The sequence below is a fragment of the Cephus cinctus genome, unplaced genomic scaffold (assembly GCF_000341935.2).
Source record: "Cephus cinctus unplaced genomic scaffold, Ccin1 Ccin1_scaffold0160, whole genome shotgun sequence".
Classification (NCBI taxonomy): domain Eukaryota; kingdom Metazoa; phylum Arthropoda; class Insecta; order Hymenoptera; family Cephidae; genus Cephus; species Cephus cinctus.
In genome coordinates this window covers 2,264,079-2,274,133 of record NW_014332886.1, presented here as the reverse complement: position 1 = coordinate 2,274,133, position 10,055 = coordinate 2,264,079, and the positions used below count along the sequence as shown (strand labels likewise).

Here is a 10,055-nt window from a genome sequence, read left to right as displayed (position 1 = left end):
TATATATATACGTGCATGTATAAACAATCAATTTCCAATTTTCTTACTAAAAATAAATGAGAAGGACCAAATTGCAAGAACAACTGCCGGCGTAAATCAAGCGCAAAGGTGAGTGAACCACTTTTTCTCCAAACAACATTTTTGCTCTCGTTTTCCTTTTCGTCAACTCCAGAGACACGGGCAATCAACCAAAGAGAACACAGAAGCGAATTAAAAGAATCCCTCGATTAATCACAGCTCTTAATTAACGAGGCGACACGGGATAAAGTTAAGTGGTGGGATCCCATGACGGTAAGGTAAAGCAACACGCACATTGGCTGCACTCTACAACATCGTTTCTTGGAAGTGATGATTGGATCCTCCCGAAGAAGAAATATCAAACGGCTTCTTCCTCGCGCAGAAACCACATGAAAATACTCGAAAACAAAAGATAGAAAAATACGAACCTTCTCTCTCTCAAAAGAAACATTGGATTCCGTAACAAAAATATTTCACTATGAAAAATCTATTTTTTCTTCGTCTTTTTGTCTTCCACATCCACTTATTTTTTAGATCCCCCATAACCCAGAAAGCGAAGGTGCAAAAAGCCAAAGGAACAGTTGACCGTGACTTTGTGAAATAATGGAATACGATTAAGGCTAGCGCGTTAGCCGTAGGCCGTTAACATTTTACGAGGCCGTGTCCTATACGCACAGCTGCGACTATTCAATTACGTTCCAAGTAGTGAAGTCCACGGAGCTTTTGCTCTCCAACAAGCAGACACGTATTACGTCCATTAATATTAACAGCTTGAATAATGATAATTGTCGAGAACTATGGGGAAGAGTTTTCCATGATGGTTACCACGTATGTTGCCATCGCCAACATAGACACTCTTGTCTATATAATATACTGCAGTCGAGTTCTTTATACGTAACTAACTCACATACTGATTCTCGCAGCGAGGATTCCATGGAAAATGGAAAACAGGTCTACTTCCTGTTCCGCTGTTGGACCGTGAGACTCAGTCATCGGTGGATTTGAAAAAGGCATGATGACTACGTGCAGGATACTTCATATAGTTTTATGGATTGAAGATGCAAATAAATATCGATTCGCTTTGATGGTTATTCCTGTACCGATATATCAGGTTATAGATGATCGGAGTAAGGTCACTATAGCAATACACGTCTATCATCCTTGTTAATGATTATCGACGGGATGTGAGATTGTTAGGATTACATGCAAACTTTAATTAATACGATAAACTCGTATGCGCCTGCGCAACTATGAGGAGTGACAGACAATGACGAATTCTAATTAAGGTGAATTCTAACATCATTCTCTTGCGTCAAGAAGGTGCCCGATGGCATGAGACGTGTGGGCTGCACTTAATGATTCGATGACGAGAACTCAAGGGAGAGATATGAAAATGTGATGTCATCCCATATACCTACTTGTACTGCTTACCTGTATACCTGTAAAGCTCACATGCTTCCTATATCTTTTTTTAATTATTTCAAATGCACATATCTATACTTTCATGGGTAACATCTTACACGTGCTAGTTGGATATCTATGTGGTTTAAAAAAAAAAAAATTTTAAGTAGAAAAAATTGCAAAAATTGTTTTTCACTCTATTGACATACGTGGGTGATATGTTTACTGGTCGGTGTGCACGCACCTTAAAGGGTTACACTTTCGGCCTCGGCTTCGAGAGAACTAAGTGCTGTCGCTTTTAAAGTGATGTTGCATACTTACCGCGTCATTTACAATTCTAATTTTTAGCGGCTCGTCCCGTGCCGACCCACCCACGTTGTACCGGCGACACAGAATGCAGTGCGAACGTCGTTGCGGCTTTATGATTACATTTCGCAAAAATCCTAGCAAAATTATTTCGCGCACTCGTATATGGAATCGTCGAACAGGTGCGTCGATTTTCATCCGGTCGAAATTTAATATTGGATCTGTCCCATATAAACGCGGTTTTGACATAAATAGGATAGATCGATACTCCAGATGATCCAGACAACCTTATCGGTACTAGCGATCTTGGTCCACGGGTGCATATTTCAAGATCGGCATGCGTGAACGATTTCATGGCCGTCGGGTTGCCTTGCGGTCGTGTAACTCACCCTTACAACGTTAATGCGACGGGCGCGGAATAAGGTATCATATTTCGCATGCTGCTCCACTGATCGAGAAGGCATATTTTAATATGCAAATTAATATGCAAATAATCCCCACTCCTCATTTTTAGCCCTAACCAACAACCCCCGACTCCAGGAATCGAACGTTCTATCCCTGGTAGCTTCGAGAGGATTCTCACGACTGGCAAAATGTTCTTTGATGCACCTGTACCTGCGACTGCAATTTCAATCTTCTTTTCTTTATCTCACTCGCACGATCTTGCCTCGGGATATTTCTTTGATTTCCCGGAATTGCCGTGATTTTAATTTCGATCGTAAGATACTCGAAAGCTTCCCCTTCACCGTTTTTCGTTTCTTATTATAAATATAAAAAGGTATACGTTTACTGGAAATCCGACTACCTTGTGCCATTAACCGCCTTAGAATTTATGTCGAATCCAGCGATCTCGAAATCTGAGATTCACGTTTGATATTTCATAGCCAATGTGGATACGATCTTTTAGCAGGTCTCGGAATATTATTTTTTTTTTTGAAAAAAAAAATCATTTCACTCAATTAAGAATCGAGTAAAATCAAATACTAAATCTTGTCATCAAATATAAAACCATCGGTCGTCTTGATAGGCGAAAGTTTTCTGTTTACGCGTTTAGCCGAAATTTTGTCTTAATATATTGCCAGATCCAGACGCAGTTGTCTACACCTTAAATCATTCGCAGACAATAAATCAAACCAGTTTGTAAATATCATAATGCTTAATACACAAACCTAATCGTACTTGAGTTTCGTAAGAAGCACAATTTTCCCCTATGAATAAATATAGGACTGCTTTATTTTTCGGATTATTATATCACCACACGTCATCGATCCAGATAACCTACAAGCTACATTCTGCGATATCACACTGCCACGCTTATAACTACAGTATATACGTTATAAACGGATCGCTGATTATTAAATAAATGGAGAAAAAATGAAATTGTGATGAATTTACGTCTACGTTAATCAAACTCAATGTATTATTACTTTCTCCTGTCGAGTATCTGGGCTACGCCTGTTATACGGGCGAGATACCATCAGCCAGTGCTGTGTCTGTTTTACGACAAAATGACAAACTGGATTACCATACGCACGTGTGACCATTATACCCGCATAAAATACTGGTTATCAAAATAAATAGAACGCCTTTCTTTACCCTGGTTTCCCAACGCTAACCATATAAATTACGGTACGCTAAAAGGGGAGGCCGTAGATACAAGACGCGTATAAACGTATTAAAGAAAAAAAAATTTATCCGAATTATATATTTTCAAAAAAAAATTTCTTTTATCCCGTCACGCAACCCTCTATTCGGTCGCTCCATTACGTACCTATATAGGGGTACACACAATATTAATACCTGAATGGTCTTTTGAGCCATAAACGAGATCTCGGAAGATCTCTCAATGAAGATCTTCACGTTGAGGACATATTGGCAGGATGCAAGTATTAAATTCTATACCGAACAGCTTCTATACGGGAGAATAAATAAAGTATCCCCAGCAGTGAGTTCGCATCCCAGCTACAATATAAATGCACGTCCCGCATTCCCACATCGAGCTGGTAAGTAACGCTACACCACAGATGTGTAAGCTTTATATAAGATTCACCCCGGCAGCATCTTCCGCTGAATGATAATGTCTTCATTCTAGAAAATTCATTCTGTTATAATCTCCGATCGGATGCTGGACCCATGCACTACTGTCTGGTGGCGTCAGGGTATAAGAGGGGCGGATGAAATTTGACAGGCTGACAAATAACTCGTGATCCTTAATCCCTCATGGAGAAACGAGGATACTTGAAAAGATCCTTATTCCGAAGAAGAATCCCGCGCAGCATCCTTGTCCAAGATGAAAGGGTTTAAGGGTGAATAATAGTTGGTCTTACTAGATGGTACTTGAAAAATAGACTATAACGTAAGCAATGTATTTCTATATGGTGAAGAGCTACTGTTACTCGCAACTTATGATGAAGTACACGAACAACGTAAAAGGGGTCCATTCCTCTCGATGATCCTTGAGAGAAACTGCAGATCGTTAATCGTGAGAAATTAAAAAAAAAATAAATAGAATATCCTCATAGAATATCTTTAGAAAAATTTTCGCGTACAGCCTGAATGAAATGAATGAAAAAATATTTGCAAAAATCATCATCCCAAGTAGTAACGTTATAATGGACCAGTTTTAACAAGAGTAAATTATGGCTCGTGTAAGTATACAAAGTGCTACTATCGTACTGCGCAATCTTAGAGCTATCACACATGTAACATCTTCATTCAATATAACTCCTATCATAATCTCCATATGATGAACGAGCGCTCTTTATTCATGACCGTGGAATGGAACAAGATTAAGCGAAGGCTCATCAATACCCTTGCTCTATTAAACGCAGTAGATGTACCAGCTACATCGTCAGACATAAGAATCTACGATCCCATCACTCTATATATACAAGTATCACCCACTATTCTTCATATCAAAAAGTCATTGCATATACCCATCTCAATCCAAAGCATATCAGCGTAACACAGAATTCCATTTTATACGAAACTAACGGTATCCGTACCAAGAGCAAGGCAACAGCACACGAGATACTGAACTTGCTCAACAGTTTCATAACCCTATGAATATCAAATAGGCGTCGATCTCTGAGACGAGGAAGCATACAAACGGAGCTTAAATAAATCTTAAGCCCTGAGCCGTGTACCGAGTACTGTACGATGGGATGAAAAAAAAAGTTAAATAAAAAAAGTGGAGACTCAAGTCACATCCAGTCACTTTATTCCACCCATCGGAAGCCATGCTACGTATCCACGCGTCAGACTGATATCAGGGCTGTTACGCAAGACACGTAATACCCAATGCACCAGTGTGCAGAGGCACGTTCTACAAGTGCCCCGTAGAAAATCAGCTTCGAGTATAAGCACTCGTGACATAATCCAGCGCAGTGTATCACGCAGAGCGTAGGGCAAGAAGCAGTGGGTATATTAGATGCAGCAGTGAATCCCAGCGCGCCGGCCGGTAGTCAGACCGCACTGAGGCCAGCGCAGAATCCCCGTTAGATGATGAGGACTATCGCGTTGTCCAATGCATACTAAGCAGTTCTAGAAAATCAGTTGGCAGTAGCTCGTATACCGAGCCTGCCGTGGAATTGAATGAATCAGCCTCTCCCGGCTGAGCACTGGCCTTGCAGCATCCGTGCGCTATATATACGTACTGTACGCCATACGCTACCCCCGTAAGGTAGATACGTATAGCGCGGTAGTAACGCAACTGCATACAGTTGCATTATTGCCAACCCGTAGTGAAGGAAGATCGAAGAGGAAGAAGAGGGAACGAAGAAGAAAAGAGACTGAGAGAGAGAGAGAGTGAGTGAGAGAGATAGGCAGAGGGGAAGGGAGAGTGCACGTTGGCGTCGCCTGGAATGCCCGCGGACCACGAACGGTGCCGGTACGACGGGTTTACCTTTTACAGCCTCCCTACAGGATGTTTCACTCGAGATGAAAGCTGGCAAGGAAAGCGAACTTATTCCTGGTGCTCCTCCCTTCACGGTTGGGTGTCCTGAACTAAGGATACCTTGTGGATCTTACCATGCGCGAAGAAGCTGGACGATTAATTTCATCTCGGGGGAGAGATATGCCGGAGAATAATACTGTGGGATGATGCTGCGAGATGATGAAGGGGTTGGTAATGCTCGGTGAGCTTGCTCGTTGTTCGGTGTAACAAGGACGAATAGATTGTCGGTGAATCCTTGGGTTTAATTTGTATGGGGAGAAAATCAGGGGGGGATTATATGTCGTAATTATACGAGCATGTTTATTCATGGGGAAGTCTATGGTGGTTTGATGGTGAGGATGGTACGAAGGGAAATAAAGAATAACATGGGAGAACAAATGTAAAGATTACGTATAGCGCAAGTTTTCTATGGCTTGCGGGTAATACGTGCTTACATCTACTTATGACGTGTGGCTAGAACGTGTGTGGCTACAGTTATGGGAGTAAATATATCTCTTGGGGAACACATTGCGCGGATATCGTGCGCACCTACGTGTAAGTAATCAGGCGGTATTGTTCAGAGAGAAACAGAATTTTTGTTCAGTACCAACATTTCTAGAGTGCCAAGCATGGTGATATTCAATGAATGCGTGCGTGACATTTATTTCAATGTTATATGGGGATTTTGATAGTTGGTATTACTTGACAATGTGGGTATATAATGTATAATGCAATGGCTAGAAAGTGATACGGATTTATTCGTATTTTTATGAGTGTACCGAGATCATTATTTTCGCGTGATAAAATTATTATTAAATATCAATTCTTTAATCGGACTATCCAAGTGAATCGACCGGTGATCTTCAGCGGTCCTGACTAGGCGCGTACGTGCAGATGCTCACTGGCGCATTATCGCAGTTGCCAGAACTCTCTCCTTATAAAGCTCCAAAACCGCAAAACGATCGACGATCGATAGCTTGACCCATCGACCACTTGATTTGAATGCTTATCCGATAATAAGTGATAATTATCTAACCAGGACATTGATACTCTCAGATTCATAAAATGGATCAGCCTAATCCTTGTTTTATTAGAAATTAAAATTTATAGTATTCAATCATTTTACATATAAACTAATTAACGTTTATCTAAGCTCCATAGTTCAAAATTCAGGATCGAACTGCTCCCGCATTAGTCAATCCACTCTAGACACTTGTCGAATTAAATACTCCGGATGTAAGTTCAATTCCGAATGTCCTGTACCCCATTTGACCCATTAGCACAATCACGACGTTTAACGTAGTCCATCTAGGTAACGGAACAGGCACGCAGACCGGAAAGGAACACCGCACTTCAGAATGCCGACGCGTGCTACACTGCTTGCCTTGCCTTGCATGTCCATATAAGATAGACTCGAGTCTTTCCTACAGTTGAAACTAGATACTTGTTCGAGAGAAGTCATAGTGCGATGCCATAATCTTTTACAATTGATTAGAATCAATGACGGTACTTCTGATAGTAAATTTAAATCCTACGAATTAAAAAGTGATACAGAGTCGAAAGTGACTATGGATGACAATGAGTTCAGTATTATGAAATAGATATAGTTTATACTCAATGTCCATCACGTATTGCTGTAATCCTATGACACATACGTTTCCGGTTTTCTATGCCTGTCATATGAAAATTTCTTAACTAACGAGACGCTTAAGAGTCTCTCGTATGCGTAATGCCGGCACACGTGTACCGAGGTACTGTATCCAACAGTGTAGGATTAACTTGAACACCCGGGCCAAAGTACGTGTCTCGCGTTAGGCTGTCCTTTGTCCGAATATTCAAACGAATATGTTGCCCAGCTACCGACAAGTATGTATTACCGAGCGAGACTCTAAAGAGAGAGCCGATAACTGGTTAGGCTGGCGAACGTGGGCGCAATGACCACTTCACAATGGCTCTAACGATCTGCGAGATCCTTCGGGCATCCTTCCAGCATCTACCATGCGAACGCCACGATTTAGGATCCATGAGGTTCCGCACACCTTGGGGTGTACGCACCCTAAAAGGGATCCCGAAGAGAGGACGATGTCCTAGACGCCCACGTGATTCTGTCTCGTCCTGGAGAACGCAGTGGATCGGTTGTCACGACTTCTTAGAAAGAACGTAGAATCTTTGAAGAATTAATATATTAATTTATGGAGGTACATTTTAACTGAAGAAATTAAATGAAGATTGAGGACTTTCTTTTAAATAGATTATTCGTTTTGTAATTGTTAGTTGTAATATTTTTAAAAATATTTCGTACAAGTGAAATTACTTAAAAATATTTTTTAACAGATTTTAGGTATCTTTTTGAAAAATTTAGTAACTCTCATGGTGATTACGCTCGAAATATATTGATGTGTGATAAAGTGTGCAAATATTGAATAAATCCACAGTCTTACGTGTTCCTTAAAGCCATCGCTGATTGTCAGTAAGTCGGCAGACCGCCTCGCCAAATAAGGTTGCTCACCCCAGGCAACCTTCGGGCCACGAAGAAGAAACTGGCCCTTGTGATTTCGCTTAGACCCTTCGTTTGGCTGTGTTTCTTATCTGAATCGGCAAATCTAAGTTGGTGGTACCTTGGCAAGGGAGAACGAGAGACGACGGCTATGTAAAATAAGAAGTAACAACAGGACAGGGTTCATTTGCCGAACATCAAATTAGGCAGGCGGCATATACCTTGAGATAACAATTTCACTAATCAATACAGTCAAGAAATATAAATCACCAAATAAATTATAAATAAATAAAACACCATAACAATTCAAATATAACATTTCTAAAACGATCCTAAGCCTTCCAATAACACTGTATCAAAATTAATTTTAAAAATGACGCGATAGCCTATCCCACCATTTGGGTCTTAGACATTCGAATCCAAATCGACACTTTGTTATATATTTCAAACTAATTCCATCTTCCAAGAATCCATCACTCATCCAACATTTCGCACATAGATACCAAACTTCTCATTGATCACCTCACCTTTTCAGTCACTAAGGTCACGTCCAAATAGCGGTTACCAAAAGAACACGTACCGGTGACCTAATGCTTCTTTAATAAACCTAACAATAAGAAACCGTTCATGGCCTAACGTTTCTTTTAAATAGATTCAATAATTCTGATAACAATTGATAAAAAAATGTATACCTTTAACAATCAGCACGTTAATCTACAAATCATTCGAATTGAAAGACCCTTAATGAAATTCCAGAGGATCGACAAGTCAAAATAAAGAAACCCAAAAAAAGAAATATCAACGACACCTAAATCATCCCACTGTGCAATCCCGTGGGAATAAATTCCAATTAAGAAGGATCGATACGTGTATTACGTTCCAATAAAAAGAAAACAATAATGTCTCAAGATCATTGAAACAACCATAACGGAATAATAGCCTCCTAGCAATATCTCTCTACGGAATAAATTCCTTCTCCTCTATAAGATATTCCCCGATCTACAGCAACAGTCTCAGAACCAACCAGCAGCAACAGCATCAACTACTCGTTAGAAATCTCGCGTACTACTGACCAGTAACCCGCTACTGCAACAAGTGCACACGTTCGATGCGGCATCATGCATCAGAGAAGCAACGGTAGTGCAGCAAGCAGTACGTACGGGTTGCATACATTTTCCCATACTTATTTAGTCTATACATACCTATAGGAGAGAAAGAAGCGACTCGACGAGCTCACGGCAAACTTCGCGGGAAAACACGAACGTGACCAAATACGAATATAATGAAAATTCTAGCTTCTATATTAAATACTATTTATAATTTGAATATCGTGTAAAATTACGAAAAGGATATCGTCGTTTGATCATTCAACAAGAAACCAGCGACTCCACCAATTGGGGGTAAGAAACGCGTTACTTATTATTAGATCACCTCTAGACATTTATGCTTAACCAGCATGCGTAATACGCTTCTCGTATCATATACTATTCTATTATGGCGCAAATAACCTACCCGTATAACGAGAACCGTAAAAGTACGAGGCGTGTCGGGTATAGCCCATTTTACGGTATCCGCAAATTGCGAAGGCGAGCGTTGTGCAATTTAACATTGATTTTCACTCGGTGACGAAGGGAGAAAAAGTTTTATGGTAAAAATATTATTGAAAGTCAAAAAAAGGTGTCTATAAGAAAAAAAAAGGTGCAAGAGGATATGTAATCTTCCCATGAGAACATCCTGTCCAGAATCTTAGCCCGAGCCGGTTTCATAACAGAATATGATCTATGATCCAGCTGGTTACAGTTATTGGTAACTAGCCGTTACCAATTGGTAAGAAACGATAACGAGGTTATTGGCACTAGTCTCTTACGATATTTTATCTATACCAATATGGACCTATCT

At 40.3% G+C, this 10,055-nt stretch overlaps 1 long non-coding RNA gene across 1 annotated transcript; it reads right to left on the bottom strand.

Moving 5' to 3' along the window:
* Window positions 1-6,426: 6,426 nt before the first annotated feature.
* On the bottom strand, window positions 6,427-9,211 carry LOC112493778. Its single transcript, XR_003058506.1, has 4 exons — window positions 8,849-9,211; window positions 8,684-8,763; window positions 8,101-8,277; window positions 6,427-7,826 (listed from the first exon to the last, which is right to left on the bottom strand). It is a non-coding gene; the product is annotated as an uncharacterized LOC112493778 (long non-coding RNA).
* Window positions 9,212-10,055: the final 844 nt, after the last annotated feature.